The sequence below is a fragment of the Anas platyrhynchos genome, chromosome 2 (genome assembly GCF_047663525.1).
Source record: "Anas platyrhynchos isolate ZD024472 breed Pekin duck chromosome 2, IASCAAS_PekinDuck_T2T, whole genome shotgun sequence".
Classification (NCBI taxonomy): domain Eukaryota; kingdom Metazoa; phylum Chordata; class Aves; order Anseriformes; family Anatidae; genus Anas; species Anas platyrhynchos.
The window spans coordinates 57,243,102-57,265,016 of NC_092588.1; the positions used below are offsets into that span (position 1 = coordinate 57,243,102).

General features: G+C 41.1%; 3 long non-coding RNA genes across 4 annotated transcripts in view; 2 read left to right on the forward strand and 1 right to left on the reverse strand.

Moving 5' to 3' along the window:
• Positions 1 to 14,215, reverse strand: part of LOC140001715 (uncharacterized) — a 36,250-nt gene extending 22,035 nt beyond the window's left edge. Inside the window, exons 1-3 of one of the 2 annotated variants that reach the window (XR_011807210.1) lie at positions 13,904 to 14,215; positions 2,297 to 2,361; positions 566 to 1,391 (exon numbers count right to left, since the gene is read on the reverse strand). This is a non-coding gene — a long non-coding RNA (uncharacterized lncRNA). Of the gene's footprint in view, positions 1 to 565; positions 1,392 to 2,296; positions 2,362 to 13,903 lie in introns of those variants that run through there. The other variant, XR_011807209.1, reaches the window with a different exon arrangement.
• A 3,492-nt stretch (positions 14,216 to 17,707) lies between these two features.
• LOC140001717 (uncharacterized) lies at positions 17,708 to 19,610 on the forward strand. The gene is made up of 3 exons (XR_011807212.1): positions 17,708 to 17,816; positions 18,384 to 18,553; positions 19,537 to 19,610. It is a non-coding gene; the product is annotated as an uncharacterized lncRNA (long non-coding RNA).
• Positions 19,611 to 19,674: 64 nt separating this feature from the next.
• LOC140001716 (uncharacterized) lies at positions 19,675 to 21,536 on the forward strand. The gene is made up of 5 exons (XR_011807211.1): positions 19,675 to 19,812; positions 20,085 to 20,205; positions 20,461 to 20,557; positions 20,916 to 21,117; positions 21,201 to 21,536. It is a non-coding gene; the product is annotated as an uncharacterized lncRNA (long non-coding RNA).
• Positions 21,537 to 21,915: the final 379 nt, after the last annotated feature.

The following is a 21,915-nucleotide window of genomic DNA, read 5'->3' on the forward strand; positions in this document are numbered from 1 at the left end:
TCCTTTCATAAGGAAACTAAGTAGACACTTTGAACAGCTCATTACTTTCAAATATACAAGGTCTTCAGGAGCATTACGTTAACATTATAATAACCACCAAATTGTGGCATTCTTATTTTAAAGCAATGAGAGGAAGACAAATTTAGCATTTTTTATGCAGTAAGTGTGCTATCAATTTATTTAGTAAAGATATCAAACAACATCTAACCAATGCTTTTGTTCCTTTTATTTATTAACTTATAGAAGTGTGTTCACTTTTAGCCTACTGTTGTGTAAAAGTATGGAAATAATCAATTGGTACCTGCCAGACAAAGTTCTTTAGAGTATGAAGTTGTATCAACCAATGCATCTAAATGATATTGATCTTATGATAGTACAAGCCTTAATGAGTTAGTTTACCTGTGTATTATTAATACAAGAGCACTTTAATGGGGAAATATTTCTGTACATGAAATATAAACACATTGCTTAAGCTTCAGAGGAACACTTCAAAATACCTGCACATTTACAGATAATGAGACTATAATAAAGTTGACATCATAAGAAAAAATGTTCTTTTTTTTTTTTCTTTTTTTACTTTAAATTACTTTTCTTGTTGACTTATATGTTTAGAGCTACTCATAAGTCTCAGGTTCTTAAACATTGTTATGACAAACATAAAAACATTCATTTTCAATATATTGAACTTTCAATACATTTTATTTGTGCTAAATATAGTTAAAAATAGATCAGTTCATGTGAAATTGCTATGGAAACTTTTTTTTTTTTTTATTTACACAGGCAAAAGCTAAATCTTTCTATGTGGTGGTAAGCATTGATGAATAACATATATATCCTTTCCAAAAAATTGCTATGACTTTACTGCAAAAAAGGGCTCTGTAGTCAATCTGTATAATAACTTTACTGACATATATTTACGTATTTCCTCTCTAGTGCCAAATTGTGGCCCTTATTTTCCATTATCTTTATGCCGTAAAGTGGCCACTCTGCTATGATACCTTTCATTAATTCCTTGCATTAGCTGTGTGGTTGGGAGTCTGTAAGTTTGTAAGTGACTTCACAGAGTGAAAAGGATGAAAAGTCAAATACCAAGGTAAAAATTTTATTACATGATTATTATTTCGGCAGCCATTAGGCTAATCAAAACCCAATATTTTAAATTATATTTGTATTTATGGAAATGCGTACATGTAAGTACAAACATTTATATAGAAGTAAAATTATGTCTTATGCATGAACCTTCTTAAAAAAATAATTCTCTGAAGGCTGACAACAGGAGTCTGTTGTAGTAAAACAGCATATAGGCATATTTTTGGATGAATAAATATTATTAAAAGCAATCAGTTGGAACTTAGGAGGCCTGGAGAATGTTAGATAAGTTTGTGCCATTTCTGTATACAGAAATAGAGAAAAAAAAACACTCAGTTAAACTACTTTAAGAGTGGAAAATATCTGTGTTCTTATCTATAGTATTTTATCCTTAATCCCTTATATTTACCAAAAGTACCAAGTGAGTTTTATAACAGCTAGGAATGGAATATTTGCTACCAGTATGATAAGAACAACATTTTCCTCAAGGGGTGACTTTCAAAATGTTTCTCAGTTGAATAACCTGGATCTGTTTCAGACAGAATGAATAATAGGCAAGTAAAGACAACTAGAGGTTCATTATAATTTAGAAAACTGTCTAATTTTAAGTCAAATAGTTGTGTTACTAGGCAGAATAGCAACAATAATAAAATTCATATGCTAATGCTAATAATAAAATTCATATGCAATTCATATGCTAATCGCCTTTAACAGATGTGACCAAACTGCAGAATGCCAAAACATAAAGCCTGTTTCTTAAGATATATTTTTCCATTTTTGCAACCCAAGGACCCCTGTAAGTGTAAAAATTGGGCTTACATTTATAATGTGATGTCATTCCTATAATGAAAACAAGGACTAAACTTGTAATGGAGGATTTTTACTGAGGAAAGACTACATCCTTTAAAAGCAGCTGGGGCTATTTATGTCCTAAGGACATAATTTTGTTCATGGAATCTTATCATAGAATCATTTAGGTTGGAAAAGACCTCTAAGATCATCAAGTCCAACCATTAGCCTAGCACTGTCAATATTAATACTGCCATTTGTATACAGTCTTACACTCTCCTGTTTACATTAGAAAAAAAAATAAAGCTAACTGCAAAAAGGCTACATAAGCAACACACAGATTCAGTAAAAGCAACTCACAAGATTCATTAAAAGTTGCTTGAATTTCCATGGTCTCAGGACCTTACTGCATTCTTACCTGGAAGAAGCAGGTTTCTCAGAGTGTTCCCAGGCATTATATTCTTAAGCTTGTTCTCAGGAGATCTGGAAACAAAAACCAGAGACTGCTGTGCATGCTATTGCCTTTTAGCTCCAATCTGTGAGCTACATTGTAGGCCTCTTCAATTATTCTCCATCATTATAAACATGTAAGTAGAAAATTTTCCCACAGTTCCTGTTCTCCATGACAAAGTTTTCCTTTCCTGAAAAGTTGTGGCAGTTTAACACCTGTAGGTAGTTAAGCTCCACCACAACACTTTCTCACTCCCCCTCCTCAACAGAACAGGGGAAGAAAAGATGGAAAAAAAGCTCATGGGTTAAGATAAGGACAGGAAAGTCACTCACAGACTATGCGAACTGATCATAAGATAAATTAATGTAATTTATTACTCATACACAGACTACCTATAGCAGACTAGAGCAGTGACAACTAAAATCATATTAAAACCAACATCCTCCACATCCACCCTGTTCTACCTTCTCCCTCCAAACGGCACAGGGAATGGGGATTCCAGTCAGTCTATAACGCTTTTCTATGCTGTTCCCTCTTCCTCACTTTCTTCCCCTGCTCTAGCATGGGGTCCAGTCCCTCCCACAAGAAGTAGTCCTTCCCAAATTGATCCTATGTGGATCCCAAGGACTTCAGTTCTGCAAGAATGTCTCCAATACGGGTCCGTACCCATAACAGCAAACCGTAACAGTTTGCTTCAGGAGCAAACTGTTCTAGGATGGGTCCCCCACAGGCAGCAGATTCTGTTAGACCCCCTGCTCCACCAGACCCCCTGCTCCCCTGCTCTTCTCCATAGGTTGCAGCTCTGGCCTGGAGTCCCTGAATGAGGATTCAGTGGGGACCCTCCACATGCTGAATCCTCACTCAGTCCACATCCAGCTCTACCAGGGGCCTCTCCACAGGTTGCAAGGGAACTTCTGATGTATGCCTGCAGTACCTCCTTCCCTCCTCCTGCACTGACCTTGGGGTCTGCAGGGATGGTTCTCTCTACGTTTTCCCCACTCCTCTCTTCTCCTTATGCTTTTACAAAGGCACGACCAACATTGGCACTGGCAAAACAATGAAGACTGGCTGAAACTGGATCTTCTGAGTATGTCTTCTGAAGACATCTTCTGAGTAGTTAAATGCAGTATCTCTGTATTCCATTATTCAGTGATTTTTTTCTATCAATAGCCTTAGGAAGAAAATGAATGAGCATTAAACTGTTGACTCATCAGCTGATCGTTTCTACTGTTAATATGTATCTACGTCAGTCAGTCTGAAGAAAGGAGAAGACAACATGAAGACCAGATGCCAAGCAATTTGTGTTCCCTGTACAGAAGAAAATATACCTTTGGGGGCTCTTATCATCTTTATAGCATGAATTCTGCAGAAGCTTCAACTGTACTGCATTACTGGCACTTTAGCACTGTGGATATAAATTACAGAGGAAGAGGACTGACACAGTCTGTATAAAAAAAAAAAACACATAGAAATTAATAGACCACTCTACTAATGACAAATTCCTAGTTCTGAGAAAAAGCTGCAATTTTGCAAATAAAAATATGTACCGACATGGGAAGAAAAACATAAAGGAAAATTATTTGATATTACAACAACATCATTTTGAAAGAAATACTGCTGAAGTACAAAAGGATCACAATGTTAAATGAGGAAACATAATTCCCTAGAAGAAAATAATGCGATCCTGAACTTGTCAGCTTTATGTCAAATGGCAGAAGGTCACTTTAGTGTCATTGCTTTTTCTTGCTGAAGTGTAATCAGAGTGGCACCTTAGCAGTTGCAGTTATATACCTTTATGTTTGAGAGTAAAAATACAATATTTTTTTTTGTCTCATGTGTGAAAATTATATCCTTTTAGTCACAAAGACATATTATTGGGAGATGACTATGAAAAGCTCACATTAAACATAGCAAAATGTGATTAACTGTTACTCACCATGACAGAAAATACAAACATTTTGCTAAGTGTGCTTAGCTTATGAAATTTGTAATCAAAATATATTTTTTAATCCTTTCCTTTTTCCCTTATGTTTTCGACAGTGAAAACTGTGTGCTTTAATACAATTTACTTATACCAGTTTGTATTCTTTGGCTTTTTAGAAGCTGAGGTTTATGTATAGGCTTCTTCTTCTTCTTGCATTTTTGTTTGAATCCAGCACAGATTATATTGTTCATTTGTTCAGAAAGTATATTTAATTCATGTGTGGCCACTAATCTTTGCACATGTAAATATGTGCTCAGAGAAGCAGGTGTTAATATTTTCACTAATTTGCACTCACATAACTTCATTGCAGTGACTTCAGTGGCACAAATGTAACAGAAGTAAGATTTCACTTACACAATAAAGATTCATTCTTGTCAATAATCATTTGCAGATTTGTAAGCACAATTTTAAATAGTGCCCAGATGAATATTAGACTATATTTTTTGATTTTTCCTGTTTTTCTCAATTGTACTGCAACTTTAATTTAGGGATTGTGTTGTGTAAGTGCCTGAAGTTGGAGTTGTAATGTCATGGTTATTGAATTTTGTCTAAAAGGCCAATCCTCCTTAAGAATGGACTTGGACTGTAGCTCACGGCAACAGATATTGCTGAAGACTTCTACAATAGCAAGCATGCTGCCTGAACAGTAACAGAAAGAACAGTTACTTCAGGTTCCCAACATTTAGTTCCTTGAATGTAGAAACATTAACACCATGAAATGAAATGCATGACTGCAGAATTTCTGTATACTGATTTATTATTTTTTTTTCCAGAACTGGTAACAACAGAGCTAGAGAGCACTAGATAGTGACAGTTAGTGTAATAGTATAAACTGGCACATTTAAGCCTGAGCTAAGACTGCCACTCAAGCAGTATTGTTTCTGGATCTCAATTACAACTTCTGTGCTGGGTAAGAGATCCAATATTCCAACTTGGGAAATAGGGCTGCATCTGAAGAGTACACACAGTTGCTTACACTGACTTGATTATTTCAAACAATATCCAAGTTAAAAAAACAATTCACATGTTCATTCATTCATTCAAAAAAAAAAAAAAAAACAAAACAGGAGGAAGGAAAAAAACAAACCATACCAAACCAAAAAAGTCCATTACTGTTCTTCACTCAATGCTGTATGCTGTAGCTACGTCTGCTGAAAAGTTTTCTACAATGCAATTTGGAGATCTTGGTCAAATACTGGTCTATATCAACTGAGTGCTTGGGTTCCCAAAGCTTGAGATTCCTCATCAATATCTGCTGCAATGCACTATGAAAAAATATTCTTTATTTTTGTATTCTGTACTTAGACTCATTTGAACAAATTCTCTTTCATTAAAGCTTTTTATCTTTCTCTCTTCCACTCTGGAATTGTATGCTACCTTCAAAATATTGAAGCACAGTAAGTAATTTCATAAACTGAGAATGTTAAAATGTACAATATTTTAGTTTCTAAAACATACATGACCATTGCAAGAAGATTAAAGGAGAAAGTGAAGGCCATAAAATCAAGACAGATATATCATAGAACCATAGAATGGTTTGGGTTGGAAGGGACCTTAAAAACTCATCTAATGCTAACTCCCCTGCCATGGGCACAGTCACTTCCCACTAGACTAGTTGCTCAAAACCTCATCCAACCAGGCCTTGAACACTTCCAAGGATGGAACATCCATAGCTTCCGTGGGCAACTTGTCCCAATGCCTCACCACCATTTCAGTAAAGAATTTCTTCCAAATATCTAATTTAAATAAACCTTTTTTTTAGTTTAAAACCATTACTTCTTGAGCTGTCACTGCACTCCCTGATGGAGTCCCTCTCTGGCTTTCTTGTAGGCCCCCTTCAGTTACTTGAAAATCAGTTCCAGTCCTTCTCTTCTCCAGGCTGAACAACCCCAACTCCTTCGGCCTGTCTTCATAGGAGAGGTACTCCAGCCTTTTGATCATCGTGACTCTCCTCTGCACTCGTTCAAATACGTTTATGTCCATCTTGTGCTGGGGGCCCCAGATCTGAACTCCAGGTGAGGTCTCACAAGAGCAAAGTAGAGAGGGAGAATCACCTCCCCCAACCTGCTGGCTGTGCTTCTTTTGATGCAGTTGGCTTTCAGGGCTGCAAGTGCACATTACTGGCTCATGTTGAGCTTCTCGTCAGCCAGCACTCTCAGGTCTTTCTCATCAGGGCTGCTGTCAATCCATTCTCTGCCCAGTCTGTATTTGTGCTTGGGATTTCCCCGTCCCAGATGCACGACCTTGCACGTTATTGAACTTCATGAGGTTCCTACAGGTCCACCTCTCAAACCTGTCAAAATCCCTCTGGATGGCATCACTTCCCTCCAGTGTGTCAACCGCACCAAACAGCTTGGTGTAATCTGCATACTTCCTGAGGATGCACTCAACTCCCTCATTCAAATCATCATTAAAGATGTTAAAGATATTAAACAGAATGGGCCCCAACATCGACCCGTGGGGAACACCACTGGGGACCAGTCACCCACTGGATTCCACTCCATTCACCACCACTCTCTGGGCACAGCCATCCAGCCAGTTTGTAACCCAGGAAAGAGTGTACCTGTCCAAGCCATGGGCTGCCAGCTTCTCCAGGAGAATACTGAGGGAGACCATGTCAAAGGCCTTGCAGAAGTCTAAGTAGACTACATCAACTGCCTTTCCCTCATCCACCAGGTGGGTCACCCAGTCATAAAGGAGATGAGGTTGGTCAGGCAGGACTTGCTTTTCATGAACTCATGTTGACTGGGCCTGATGCCCTGATTGTCCCACATATGCTGTGTAATTGCATTTTTGAATGATGTGCTATGGCATGGGGAGGTATACCTAATCTGAATTAGAATAGTATTTTTATTAGGATGATGTGTACTATATAGCATATACTGGATATATAGAGTGGTAACAGCTTGCTTCCTCATTTCTCCTATCCCCTTCTGTCCCTAACTTTTTATGCTTTCCAAAATGAAAATAACAGAAGGATCAATTTGTACTTCCATCTACTTAGAACAGCAATTTAGAAGATAAAAAATAAGGCTCACTACAGAATCAAATTTATTCCTTATTGTCTGATAGTCTACAAAAGCCCTGTGCATACTCAGTTCTTCCAACATCATGTATGATAATATGTTTCAGACCCTTTTGCTGTTGCAGTCAGAAACAGATTTACATAAAAGTCTCATTAAGTTCTTTAGTTTGGCTTCTTTCGAATACATAGTTTTTGTAACTATTCTGCAAAAAAAAAGTAGGATACATCTGAAATAATAATTTAATAGGAAATGAGCTTGTACCAAACCCATAGTCATCCACATTGCTGATTTTACTATGTCTTTATAGAGCAGAACGTTTTTGCCTTTGTGATAACAACCTTTCTAATAAGTAATTATTATTTTCCAGTGAAAATTTCTTGAATTATCAAGTATTTTGTAATCTTACATATTTAAGTGTTACGTAATATGTCAGCTGTCAACTCTTTGTCTGACTTCCAGGCTTACTTGTAAGCAGTATTTGCAGCAAACACATTTGCTCTTTCAATTAGTGTTTACACCGCAATGAGATTGATATACTATTGATCTGTTGCATCACAGTTGCCAAAAATCTCTCCACCAGAACAACATCAAGTACTCGCAGATTTAAAAAAAAAAAAAAAAGAGAGAGAGAGAGAGAAAACAAAAGAAAAAAAAGTTTACATTTTAGAGAAATTAAATTAGTCTAATATTTTTGAGTTGCTAAGTATATTGGATAACATTTATGTGGAAATAAATTCTCACTGAAATCTTCATGACAGGATGCATGTGTCTCTCTATACAGGCAACATTTTTATCACCTACATACTAAAAGTCTAGACATCATCTGTTTTCCTCCCTTTGGTAACTAAATATATCAACTCTATGCTTCATTCATCCATACTCAGATAATAAGACAGATCTTTCTCTTCAATATTTTTGAAGTAATATGTATTTTTTTCAGATGTGCTCTGATTTGGATTGTGAACTCATTGTAGCAAGATGAAAAAAATGTGTATCTCAGTTCCTTACTGCCATTACCCCTGCAGACACATACCATGACATTCTCTCTGCAATAGTGAATGCTTAATCTTGTGGGAAAATAAATAAATAAAAAGCCCCAAACCTATAGAAAACTGGCTACAAAAATGAGATTAGTTAGGGTACAGGGTAGGCTGCATATTTGCTATGGCATAGGTCAATTTCTTTTTTTTTTCCTAGTGGTTAATCTTTGAAATAATACATAGCAAATTGAAGCCACTGAGAAAAATAAAATAAAATAAAATAATAAAATAAAATAAAATAAAACAAATATCCAAATAAATGTAGTCACAAAGACAACATAAACTTGCTATAGAGCAAGTGTTAAGGAAAGACAACAAAACAACTATTTTTCCCTTAATCATTAATGGAAAAATGTATAATTTAATGACATTTTTTTAAAAAAAGTTTTATTAAAATCTTTTTTTAATAATTTTTAAAATTTTTATTTTATATTTATTAAAATATAAAAAATTATCGGAATTGCTTGACCCAAAAGCTCTTAATTTACATCAGACTATTTCAGTGTTTCAAGAGAGCTGTAGTCTGTACATCTCGTGTTCTCCTACAGGATCTCATTTGGATTACAATTTCTAGTTTAATCACAAAGTCCCCTCCAAGTGAGAGCTAAGGAGAAGATAGAGATTTGCAACTCAATTGTTTACCACAAAGGCTAGGAAGCAAGAGCTAGAGGAAAGAAAAATAGAATGTGAATGTAAAACATTACTTGAAAAATTTGCTTCAGTCACTAAATTATTTTCTATCAAAAAATCAGACTGAAAAGAAAATTTCAGATTTATTTTCAGATTTATATACTTCCTGGTGATTTTAGCAAAAAAAAACACCTCAGTCTAAATTCAGTCTTACTGTCTTTTTCACTACTGAATTACTACTTATTTACTTTGTGTGAAAATATCAGTGCTTTCCTTGATTTTTATTATTATTTTAATATTTATCATAGAATCGTATGTTGTATCAGTCTTTAATTTGGCTGAAAGAAAAATCTACTGAATAACCTGAAGTCTATGCTAAGTTGGACAAAGATCTTAACAAGAGTTTCAGGGATTAAGTTATTAAACTCCCATCAAAGTTCGTAAGAAGTGGTTTCAGGAATTAGATGATCAGCCTTCATTGATCTTTTATGAAAGTTCAGTAAATCCATCAGAGTTGTGTGAAATTTTCTGTCTCAGTCTTTGGATATAAGTTACTTCCTGAAAATGCAACCTACGTCGATGCGGAATATTCCCTCAATAATCTCCAGCTATATTCTGAACACATGTATTCAAGTATATGAAGCTGATTTACTTTTTATTTTTTTTTCCATGCAGTCTTTGTAATCTTCCTCTATTTCATCTATGCTGTCTATCTTGCTATAAATAAAATGCTGTTTTCATCACTTATTCTTCAACTGTAACACCTCTGGCCCCCTCCAAATAAGTATTTGCTGTCAAGAGGAGACAACGGCATTCAGTTCTTCACAGGATCAGACTTAGCTCTCAAAGGCAATGCATTTCCTAGGCCTTTAAAATAATAAACATATGTAAATTGAAGGAAGAGGAAAAATAAAAGTTTATTTCTGAAATATGTACAATTTGGAGTCTCTGAAACTTTTTTTCTTTTTTTTGAAAAGACTTCATACATGAGAAGTGTCCTACATTAACAGCAGCAAATGTTGACGCTGACGTGTCTGAGCTAGTCTTTCTCACATTTTAATACAAATTTTCCTTAAGCATGACATTTGCATTTTCTGTATCATCTTAGCTCTCAGCTCCTCCCTCCAAGAACTATAAATCACGTTCAAGTCAATGCCTTAGTTGCCCATGCATTTGTTCTGTGGTCTTACGTTCCTATATATAGTGCATTTGCTGTCCCTTGATTAAGACTTCAGAACCAACAGGGCATTCTGACCTTTGTATCAGCCTGATAGAAACTTATTTTACTTAAGAGCTTTCTAACAATTAGTTCCATATATGTTTCAGCTCTCACAGTATAGCAAGTCTTGGGTATACTGTAAAGGAATCCAAAAACTTAAAAAATGGACTCAAAATTGGGAGTGGTAAGGGATAAAAATCAGTAATAAAAAATTTTCTCTGTGATTAAAAGATAGGCATGTTTAATGGACTAAATAACCTTCAACGCTGTGACTTTCTTTGCAAATGCTTTGGTATTCATCTAGAGTAGTTGCACTAGTAAAGTAGCACTTTAAGATGGTGTTACTACACACAAACCTTTCACTATTTTTGTATCTGTACAGCGTCATTGAACTGAAGATCATGCAAATGAATGAAGCAATACAGAAGTTGTTGTAATGCCATTATAAGGGAAGAGCTATACCTGTTTCTATCTAGTCATTGGCAATACTTCACAACAGCTTTACGAAGTTAATACCTCCTGTCTTTTAGTGTGTTATGTGTAACAGTAGGAAGCATTAACAAAAGACTCCCCTTGATCTAGCTTATGAATTTGAACAGTGGGAAATGCTTCCTCCTACTAGTTTTAAAACAGTACTGCCATTTTTGTTGCATGTGTTTCAATAGGTTCTAAATCACAGAAAGGACTTCAACACCTGGCTATGTGTTATATAAGCATTAAAAGAAACGTGGAATAAGTCTCTTCCCTGCAAAGAGTGATCTAATCACAGAGACATAGGAACACTCTTAAGCTCTCTCCTGACATTTTAAGGCATAAATATTTTTGTTGGATAGATTAGAAGATCTACATTACAGGAAGCCTCTATGTCTTTGTAGATATATATTCAAATTCTTCACAGATTTATGGAGTGGTTGAATTCTAGTTGACTGAATACTGCATTAATATTCAATCTGCTGAATAAAAGTTGATGCATTACATACCAGTTTGGTTGCATCCCCTGCTGGGCACTGTGCAAAATACTATGCAGGGACAGAACTTTAATCAAGCAAAGCTGCCCTTCCCCTCCCCCCCTCCAAGAAAAAAATAAAAAATAAAATAAAGAATATGTATTGTATGCACATGTATTCATGTAAGGGCTGTTCCCTTAAGGGGTATAGGTTTCATTCATTTTTAATCGAAAGTGTTTTCTTATGCATTTTTTCTTTACTTCTTTTTAGTTTAGTTCAGCTTGTTAGTTGCAAGACAGTAGGTGCAAGGAGGAAAGGGAAAGACATATTGCATTATAGTTCATTGTGTATTGGCAGTACACCAAGGAAGAGTAATTAAATAAACAGCTCTGGAATCCAGCTGCAGTAAGCACCTTAGGCAACAAGTTCTAAGGACAAACTGCAGCTCCTAGGGAGGCTAGAGTATAGCATATAGTGTTATATTATATGACTAAATAAAAAGATGAAAGAGTATGTCCTTGTGAAGGGAAAGCAGAAAGGAAAAGCAGTATAAAAATACTGCAAGATAACCTTCAGTACATTTACTCCTAGTGGTGGATGTCAGAGAAAAAAAAAAAGTACTATAACAGAAGTTTTGATAAAGAACTAGAGACACACCTAATACAGTCACTCAGGTTTTAGTTCTCCTTTCTATTTTCCTGTCTCTCTACCTTTTGTTTTCCATTCAGTTTTATGTGTTGTTTTTTTTTTTGTTGTTGTTGTTGTTTGTTTGTTTGTTTTTAATCAGAGAATCCAGTCCATACAACAAGAAGTTCAAATCAAGGCAATCAATTTATATTTTTTATTAAGAGTAAAATAGAGAGTGCCATCATTTGCCTATCATAAGATGATGGTTTGTCTTCACTACCCCTAACAGGTTACCTAACAGGACCTAGGCTGAAAGTATAAGGCAAGATTTGCTATGCATCTTGCTCCATGCTCCGCAACTTTTAGAAAACTGGAAGAAAATGTATGCAAGTTGCATCACTGCATAAGGAATGCATAGCAAGAGTGACATTCTTAGGGAGTAAAGACCTTTGTTTTACTGCCTTTTTGAGTTTCTGTGGCACATTTTGTGCCAATTGTTCTGTATCAACCTGCTTTGCCCTCTATTTTTTTCTGGTAATTTACCACATATACAACACACCACCACATAAAGCAAATAAAGAATATTACTCAGAATTTAATTTTCAGGAAATAATTTTTCATTGTTTAGTTGCCTAACAATTTATTGAGGTGTTACCCTGCTTTCTCATGGTCCACAAAATACATCGTATTATATAATTCATCAGTAGTTTCTTTTTAACAGATTCTTACAGGACTTTGGGGGGAGTGAGGTGAGGTGAATAAACTGTCTAGTGCCAGCTGGACTATGTCAAGAAGCTGAAGCACTCCAAAGAAAGTGAAGTTAGTAAGGTCGAGAAATTATGAAAGGAACTGTATGCAGGACACTACTCTTCTGGGAGCAAACTAGAAGCAGGAGTTTTTTTGGAGTAAAAGCTTTTGGGAATTTGGAAAAAATAAAATAAAATTTAATCTTCTTTGTTTGCAATGCAAATACATTAAAATTCTTGGTTGCTGGATGTAAGGGAGATGAAGCAGACAGTATAGATTTGTGATAGGCTCTATGAATTATGGTCTAAAACATACATGTACATAAGCAATCAAGATATTATTTACCTTTTCCTTTAGCTAGTATGTGATTCCTGTGCCACTTCATTCATTTGAGGGAAAGGAAACTTTAACAAACAAATAAATGAAATATAATTATCAAAGAACGCTAAGAAATTTATTTCTTTTTTTTTTTTTTTTTTGGGGGGGGAGGGGGGGAGTGGTTTTGTTGTTCTTTTTTCCAGTCCTCTAATTTTGATAGTAGAGGCACACAATTAATGTACACAGAACAAGACCAGTCAAAACCTTCCAAATTAGTAAAACTAAGATTCAAGGACAAGTGATAGTCATAACAGAATAAATATAAGCACAGAAGATTTTCACCTCCCAGACACTTGACTTTAACCTTGTGCAAAGCTTCAGCCTCAGAATAAAATCAAACATTATCTGTGATATTTCCTTTTTAAGAAATCTGAGAATACATATAGATTATTATTCTGATGCAAAACCAAAGTAAGTATGACTGTAACTGTACTAACAGGTCATGAGCTACCAAACTCAGGTTTGAGCTGACTCTTTGTTATCTAGAGTAAAAATGAAATGTTTTAAGCTATTATCATTAAAACAATATAATAGAAAAAGAGAATGAGAAGTATATATCACATCAATCAGGTAGAAGATGTCCATATATATGTATACATTGATGACTAAGTTATGTCCAAATGCCAGAACGATACTTAAATGTACAAAACTCCCCTCTGTCCCCTCCCGCAACAGAAAGCAATATCTAGTAAGCAAAACAGGTGAGTGCAATGTACTCTAAGCAAAATACAACTTGGATCACCAGGTGTATTGGGTTTATGTAACAAGGTCTTTGTAGCCGGGATTGGACACCACTACAGGGGTGGTGTCTGTGAGAAGAGTCCAGCAGCGGCCCAATGGGATGCAGTAAGGTCTAGTAGCAGATGGCTCCAAACGGGTACATAGCTGGCCAGGCCAGTAAGTGATGTTGTACGTGCTTCTGTGAGAGCACATTTAAGACAGGGGAGAACAAGCAAACAAATAAAAAACCACCTACCATGTAATGGCAGCTGGGGTAGCGAAGAGTGAGAACCAGCCCTAAAGATAAGGCCGGAGGTGCTCCACGCACACAGAAGAAGTTCCCCTGCAGCCTATGGAAAGGCTCCTGGTGGAGCAGGCTGTAACCATGCAGCCCATGGGTCCCACATGGAGCAGATCTCCACGCTGCAGCCCCCTCGTGGGTGGAGGAGCCCCCGGTGGAGCAGGTGGATGTGGCCTGGAGGAGGCTGCGGCCCATGGAGAGCCCCAGCAGGAGCAGGCCCCGGGCCGGAGCTGCAGCCCGTGGAGAGGAGCCCCCGCAGAGAAGAAGCCAAGGGGGGAGGGAAGGGGAGGGAATAAAAGGAAGGGAGGGACTGGAGAGGAGGGCAGGGCAGGGCAGGGGAAGATAGTGTACGGGAGGTAAGAGGAGGGTAGCGTAGCGTAGCGTAGCATAGCAGAGTGTAGCATAGCAGAGTGTAGCATGTTAGAGGGGAGGGAAGCGTAGGAGAGTATAGGGTAGTGTAGGGGAGCGGAGTTTAGGGGAGTGTAGACTAGGATAGGGGAGGGGAGTGTAGGGGTGTGTAGGGTAGTATAGGGGAGGGGAGTGTAGCAGAGTGTAGGGACAGGGAGCATAGGGGAGGAGACGGGAGAGGAGGGGAGGAGAGGGGAGAGGAGGGGAGGGGAGCATAGGGTAATGTAGGGTAGTGTAGCGAAGGGGAGTGTAGGCTAGGATAGGGGAGGGGAGTGTAGGGGTGTGTAGGGACAGGGAGCATAGGGGAGGGGAGGGGAGGAGAGGGGAGGGGAGGGGAGGCAAAAGAGGGGAGGGAAGGGGATGGACAGCAAAATAGCGGTGGGGAGGGGAGGGGAGGGGAGGCAAAAGAGGGGAGGGGAGGGGATGGACAGCAAAAGATCGGTGGGGAGGGGACGTGAGGGGAGGCAAAAGAGGGGAAGCGAGGGAATGGACAGCAAAAGAGTGGTGGGGAGGGGAGGGGAGGCAAAACAGGGGAGGGAAGGGGAGGGAATGGACAGCAAAAGAGCGGTGGGGAGGGGAGGGGAGGGGAGGCAAAAGAGGGGAGGGGAGGGGAGGCAAAAGAGGGGAGGGGAGGGACAGCAAAAGAGCGGTAGGGAGGGGAGGGGAGGGGAGTGCTACCATAAATAAAATTGCCAAATACATGACATTTTGGATCTGGAGCCATATATTTGTGTTGCTGAAGGGATGCAAGACACAGACTCCTGATGGCTCTTGAACAGGAGGCGTTTATTGCCCTTTTTCACTCCTACATGTCCTCTCCCCGTAGCCCCACGTGCTGTCCACGCGCCCGAATCTATCCCACAGTTGGTCAGAGACCCTCAGACACACGCCTGGAGCCAGCCAGCAATTGCCCACTGCCCAAAGGTCCTCTTTAACACTGTAGCCAATTCTTGATCTCAGCCTCGCTCAAGGTTTTGTTCCTACTGCTTGTTTCCTCATTACCTCTAATTCAGGGACCTGCGAAACAGCGCGAAGCCACCTGAAAATTCCCTCCCCACACGTTGCCATTCATTCCACAACCTGATTTATCGCTGCCATCCGCGCCTTGCACAGTGCCATGAAAGGTTTGGCGTGCACAGAGCTGGATGAGGATTTTCAGAAATAACTTGCCTTAAGAACTGCATCAAGACTTTTGCTGGAAGGCAAAAGATCGGGTGATTGATTAACCCAGGGATGGCAGCTGAGCAAGGGAAGCATCTTCCAAACTTCCAAATATTGCCTGTAGACAGAACTAGCACTCCTCTGCTCTGCGGTTAGGAGTTTCCGTCACCTGCTTAGGAAGCAGAAGCAGTAAAATGGGATTTAGAGGATCCAGCTGAAGCATCAGTGCCAGTTAGAGGAAACCAGTTAGAGGGTTTGAGGAGAGTTTGACCGTTTTTCCAAGGAACATGTACTAGTGCTGCATATATATGCATAGAAATATCTCTACACCTGGCTTGTATCAGAACTAGAGCGGCCATCAGGACTAGGGAAGCGGTTGTCCCTCTGTGCTCGGCTCTGGTGAGGCCGCACCTCGAGCACTGTGCTCAGCGAAGACCTCGAGGTGCTGGAGCGTGTCCGCAGAAGGGCTCTGAAGCTTGTGAAGGGTTTAGAGAACAAGTCTGGTGAGGAGCGGCTGAGGGGGCTGGGGTTGTTCAGCCCGGAGAAAAGGAGGCTCAGGGGAGACCTTCCTGTGCTCTACAGGAAGCTGAAAGGAGGCTCCAGAGAGGTGGGGGTCGTTCTCTTCTCCCAAGCCCCAAGTGACAAGAACAAAACCCCTTAGGTTGTACCAGGGGAGGTTTCGGTTGGTTCTTACGAAAAATTTCTTCACCAAAAGAGTTGCTCTGGTGGGTTTACGTGGCAAGGTTTTGGTAGCAGGGGGCCATAGGGGTGGCTTCCGGGAGAAGAATCTAGAAGCTGCCCCACGTTAGATAAGGGCTCCACTGCTGGCCAGAGCCAAGCCAAGAAACGATGTCGCTTGTTCCTCTGTGAGAGCATATTGAAGAAAGGAGAAAAAAAAGAACAACAAAAAAAGCTGCTTCACAGGGAGAAAGAGAGGAGAAGCAGCCCTGCAGCCCCCCAGGGGAGTGCAGCAGGAGGGCAGGAGGTGCTGCAGGCAGGCAGCAGCAGTTCCCCTGCGGGCTGTGCAGGGAGAGGCCCCCGGTGGAGCAGGCTGTCCCCCTGCAGCCCATGGGTCCCCCATGGAGCAGATCTCCACGCTGCAGCCCCCCCGTGGGTGGAGGAGCCCCCGGTGGAGCAGGTTGGATGTGGCCTGGAGGAGGCTGCGGCCCATGGAGTGGAGCCCCCGCAGGAGCAGGGGGTCTGGGGGGAGCTGCCGCCCAGCCGTGGGGGACCCGTGCTGGAGCAGTTTGCTCCTGGGGGATGGATGGATGGACCCCGTGGGACGGAGCCGTGTGGGAGCAGTGCTTGAGGAGCTGCTGCCTGTGGGCAGCGCGTGTGGGATCAGCTGGGGAAGGACGGCATCCCGTGGGAGGGACCCCACGCGGAGCAGGGGCAGGGAGGGACCGAGAAGGAGCGGCAGGGACAAAGCATCAGGGACAGACCACAGCCCTCAGCCCCCCGTTTCCCTCTTCTGCTAAGGGGGAGGAGGTGGAAGAGGGCAGATGGGGAGAAGACGTTTTGGGTTTCTTTCCTTTGTTTCTCACGTGTCTAGTTTGTTGGTAGCAGGCAATAACTCTTACTATCTCCCTATGCTGAGTCTGCTTTGCCTGTCACGAGAATTGTTGAGCGATCTCCCCGTCCTTATCTCAGCCCTTGAGCCCTTTGCACCGTATTTTCTCCCCCTTTCCCTTTGAGGAGGGGGAGTGAGAGAGCGGTCGTGGTGGAACTCGGCTGCCCACCCGATTCAGACCACTGCAGTTGCCAAGGACTGGAAAAGTTTTCCGAATAAACAAGATGTTTAACAAGGAGATGCATAGTTTCCTTCTTAAGGCTTCCTGGAGAATTGGGGTTATTTCATATTCCCAGCTCAGAGGAAGAGAATTGTTGATTTCCCCTTCTTTTTTCTTACATGGAAATAAAAGGTGAACTGCCCTCCAAGTACGGGCAACGTATCAGAATCAAGCTCTTTGTGTCTGTAATCCTTTCTCAAGGAAAAGATTTATCACACACCTTCCACAGATGTAGGGGAGCAGGGAATAATTTTTGAACTACTCTAATTCAAGTCAGTTTGGGCATAGTGGTACTCCTCTAGCTGTTTCTGAGACATACGCAGTAGCAACAGAGAGTGTTGTGCCGTCACTGGGAGGCGCCTGCGGTGGTGACTTCAGAAACAGAACTGAATGATGTCACCACAGCACTGTGGCAACAGCTGCCTCTGTGCACGTTTAGCTGGGAGGCACAGAGAAGGGTGCTGGATGTGATGAAACCACGTGAGGACAGAGAGGGCCCATGCCCTTCTGTAAGTGTTTTGATGCTTGGCTGGGGAAAGCAGTGTGGTTTTGTTGTGAATGTTTCATTTTAGTATTCTGTAGTTTGTGTAAAGCCCTTACAGAAGCATCAAGTTTGGTACTTTGCTCAATGATGGAGCTGCACAGAGTGAGAACAGACCCAATGTACGGCTGAGGGCCTCTGCACGTTCTCCTCTTCCTACAGACAATCAACAAATAAGGGTAGACAGAGAAGAGTGTGCTGTGGTCCTCCCATAGACCGCAAGTGCTAAAGCATAAACAAGAGGCTTAAGAGTCCCCCTGTCACGTTAAAATTCAGGACAGCATTGGACTTCATCACATGGGCTGGCCTGTCGAGTAGTGTCTCAGGCTGTGGTGTATGAAGATGCACTCCATCTGCTTTCAGGCTAGCACTTGCAGTGGGCAAGCTGCCTGACCTTAACGTTTGTCATTTCATTTTTCACCTGAGTTTTGCTTGTTCCCCACAATTCATCCCTTCTCAGTCTAGGAAAAAATAAATAAATAAATAAACATAAAAGGATTTCCTTTCCATTAATTCCATGTTCTTAACTCGACAGATTTGATTATTGACTTAGAAGGCAAATATCTGGCCAGACTGCAAGACTTGTGCTCGCAGCGTGGGACAGCTCTCGTAAAGGTGATTCAGGGTAGCTTCTGGAAAACAAGACGTCAGATCTCCAAAACAGCTTTCTTGGTGCTAACGTAGGAAGGGCGAGTAAGAGTAAAGGTAAGAGTCCAGATACCGTAAGAAGCGGAAAGTGTGAAGGAAACTTCCTTCTGGCTGATACAGCTCCATATCTAGTTGTCAAGTATGAAGAGAGCAGTTCTAAGTTTCTTGGGGAGAGGAAAACAAAGAGACTGGGAGATTGTACAAAGAAAAAAATGGGATGAGCTATTTCAGGAAATCATAGTAACTGGAAATAGAGATTGGAAGAGTGCTTTAAGCCAAGACAGAAACTTTTCAAAACTAAAACCTAGGAGTTGGATGAACCAAGAAATGAATCCATTTTGATTATGCAGTTGTGTCCAGTGTTATCTTGGGAAATATGGTTTCCACATAAAATGTATCTGGGGCTTGAAGTTTTCGTAACGCCCTTCTCTGTGTATTCCCTACTGTTTGGTAAGCGCTGAGGTCACACTGCAGACAGCAGCACGTCCTCTCCTCACTACTTAGCTGTCTGTTTTCACAACATGTCTGGCAACAGAATGGCTTGGACACAACTGCGTCTATGACCGAGTTCATTCAAGCTGGTGGACAAGGTAAAAGCTCTGGACAAGCGAAGGGGTGGGAGGGATGGATGGACATACAAGATGATCACTTTAATCTCATTTCTCTAAGAATCCTTGCTGAGAAAACAAAACAAAACAGAACGGAACAGCACAGAACAGAACAGAACAAATGAAACAAGCAGCTAGCTTGCTGGAGACATTGTCTGGGAGACAGTGAAAACACTTGCACACAAAAACATACCAAAGGACTAACTCTTTGAGCTTAATTCTAATCAGACAGCATAACCTCAAAGTCCTGTTTCTGTTCGTAACAGGCTGGTACAGTAACATGTCACATTTGATGACTTTGCAGCATAGATGTCAGGAATGCAGCTTGGGATCACCTCCTTCTACTTCGAGTTCAGTTGGAAGGGATGAGCAAGTAATTTGTCCTGGGTTGACGGAAATCTGTTTCAAGGCTGTTTTCTAACACTCTTACAGACCCTTCTCTGTCCGTCGGCCTGTCCTGCCAACTCTGGTGTGAGTGTGAAACTGTGGCTAGAGGGGTTTCCCATTCCTGACTGACCTGGTGGACACCAGCTTTCCTAGGAAATTGCTGGTGTTGCTGAGGAGGCAGCACTATCAAAGGCCTTGTTGATGAAGGTACAACAAGCTGGGGAGGCTTTGGCATTTCTGCACAATGCTGCTCCCTGACTGTCACTCCAGACTCAGATTCTGAAAGAACCAAAGCAAGCTAGAGGAAAACTGGATGTCCAGGTAATTTTCGTTTATTTATTGTTTCATTCTTCCCTTGTAAGAAAATCTAAGTCTTTAAACCGTTTGTTTGAAAACACGGCTTTATGGAAATGCGTATGGGTGTGCTCCTTCACCTTCTTTGGAACTTGCTTCACCTCGCTTCAGCTATAGGACTCCTATGCTCAAATTTATGCTTCCCATGAGAAAGCGGCGTTCTTTCGGTGTTCTTTTCTGTGATGGTTGCAGGTGAGGTTGACAAGAGCTGTCAGTACGATTCTTTGTTTCCTTTGCAGTATCCAAAACTCCGGATTACAGCGGATCTTCTCCTCTGATCCGAAAAGCTTCACAGGCCAAAAGAGAATTGAGATGAAGAAGGAAATAGAGAATGCAGACCAATACTTCCAATTACCACCCGTAAGTTTTGTGAAGGAATCGGGTGCCATTCTGTAGTGGTAGAAAGTTAATAAAATCCCGATCGTGCACTTGAAGGCAAGCAATGCTCTAAAAACGAAGAATGCAAGGCCCTGCTTAAGGGCAATCTTCAGGCTGCTTCTCAATCAGCAGCTGATTTGCTTCTTCCACACCCTCATCTCCACTTGCTTAGAAGTTGTGAAGGTCGGAAGCACACTCCGTGTTTTTCATCCCCTCTGTGTATCTTTTCCCTGACAGCAACTTCTGTCTTGGCTCTTCACATCCAGCCAGAGCAGTTTCTTTGCCTCCGCAACCTGCAGGCTGTCCTCGCGTGTGTACCTGTGGTGGACTGAGGGTAATGCTTGTAACGCACACAGATGCTGTATTCACTAGCACTTTGAGAAAAGAGAGCAAGAAGCTAACCTGCGCAGCAGTTTCTTAGGTTTCTGTATATCTATCTATCTATCTCTCTGCATATATATTTCATTACTTATTTACTTATTTAATGATCCTTTAAATATAGTAGATCCTTTAAGAAAGCTTACTTGTCCTTCTCCTTTACTTGCTTTTAACGTTTACTTTTCTAACCAATCCTTAATGTTGCAACCTTGGATTTATTTAGTTCTCAGTTCTTAGAAGTTCTCAAAGCACATCAGTGATTTCTATAGTTCTCAGTCTTTCCATCTGCATTGAGACCTTTTATCTGGATTTAGGTATGAGGTGAAGAAGAACACTGAAACCAGCTGAAGCCGTATCGGCCACATGCTTCTGCTCGGAAGTAATTCAGAGTGATTCCATGGTGTACTTTAGACAGATTTCCTCTGGTCCTCTGGACTCAGCATCCCCAAGGGATCTTTCAAAGCTCTCTGAAGGACCTGTCATTATCGCTGACACTGCAGTCTCCATTAGGAAGGGGTAAATAGTCCTTGCCCTTGTGCAAAGGAACTACTCAGTTAGCTGTTTCTAACCCAAATCTCTTTGTTGTCTTCTGTTGACAGACACCACCCGGCTAGCCAAGCTCTGAAACTGAAAATGGAAGGAGTGGGACATCTTCAAAAGCCTGCTGCTGCTTCTAAGCAGAACTGCGATGTAGGTGGGGACACAGCAAGAGGACACGTCCAGGCCACGGTGGAACTGCAAGGCACCTGTCTGAGCCACAGAACAAAGTCAGCGATTCCCAGTTGGAGACTGTTGCTCGACCAGTGACACAGCAGCTGGAGCGCTTCTGGTTGCTGCTGATGGGTTCCCATGAATCAGCCAGGGATAGGAGCTATGAGAACGACTGAAGCGATTTGAAGTTGCCCGAAAGAAAGAAGAGAGGAGAGAAGAAGACCAGAGGGGAGGGAAGGGGAGGGAAAAAAAGGAAGGGAGGGGACTGGAGGGGAGGGGAAGGGAGGGAAGAGGAGGGAAAGGGAGGGAAGGGGAGGGCAGGGGAAGATAGTGTAGGGGAGGGTAGGATAGGGTAGGATAGGGTAGCGTAGCATAGCATAGCGGAGTGTAGCATGTTAGAGGGGAGGGAAGCGTAGGAGAGTATAGGGTAGTGTAGGGGAGCGGAGTTTAGGGGAGTGTAGGGTAGGATAGGGGAGGGGAGTGTAGGAGAGCATAGGGGAGGGGAGCATAGGGTAATGTAGGGTAGTGTAGCGAAGGGGAGTGTAGACTAGGATAGGGGAGGGGAGTGTAGGGGTGTGTAGGGTAGTATAGGGGAGGGGAGTG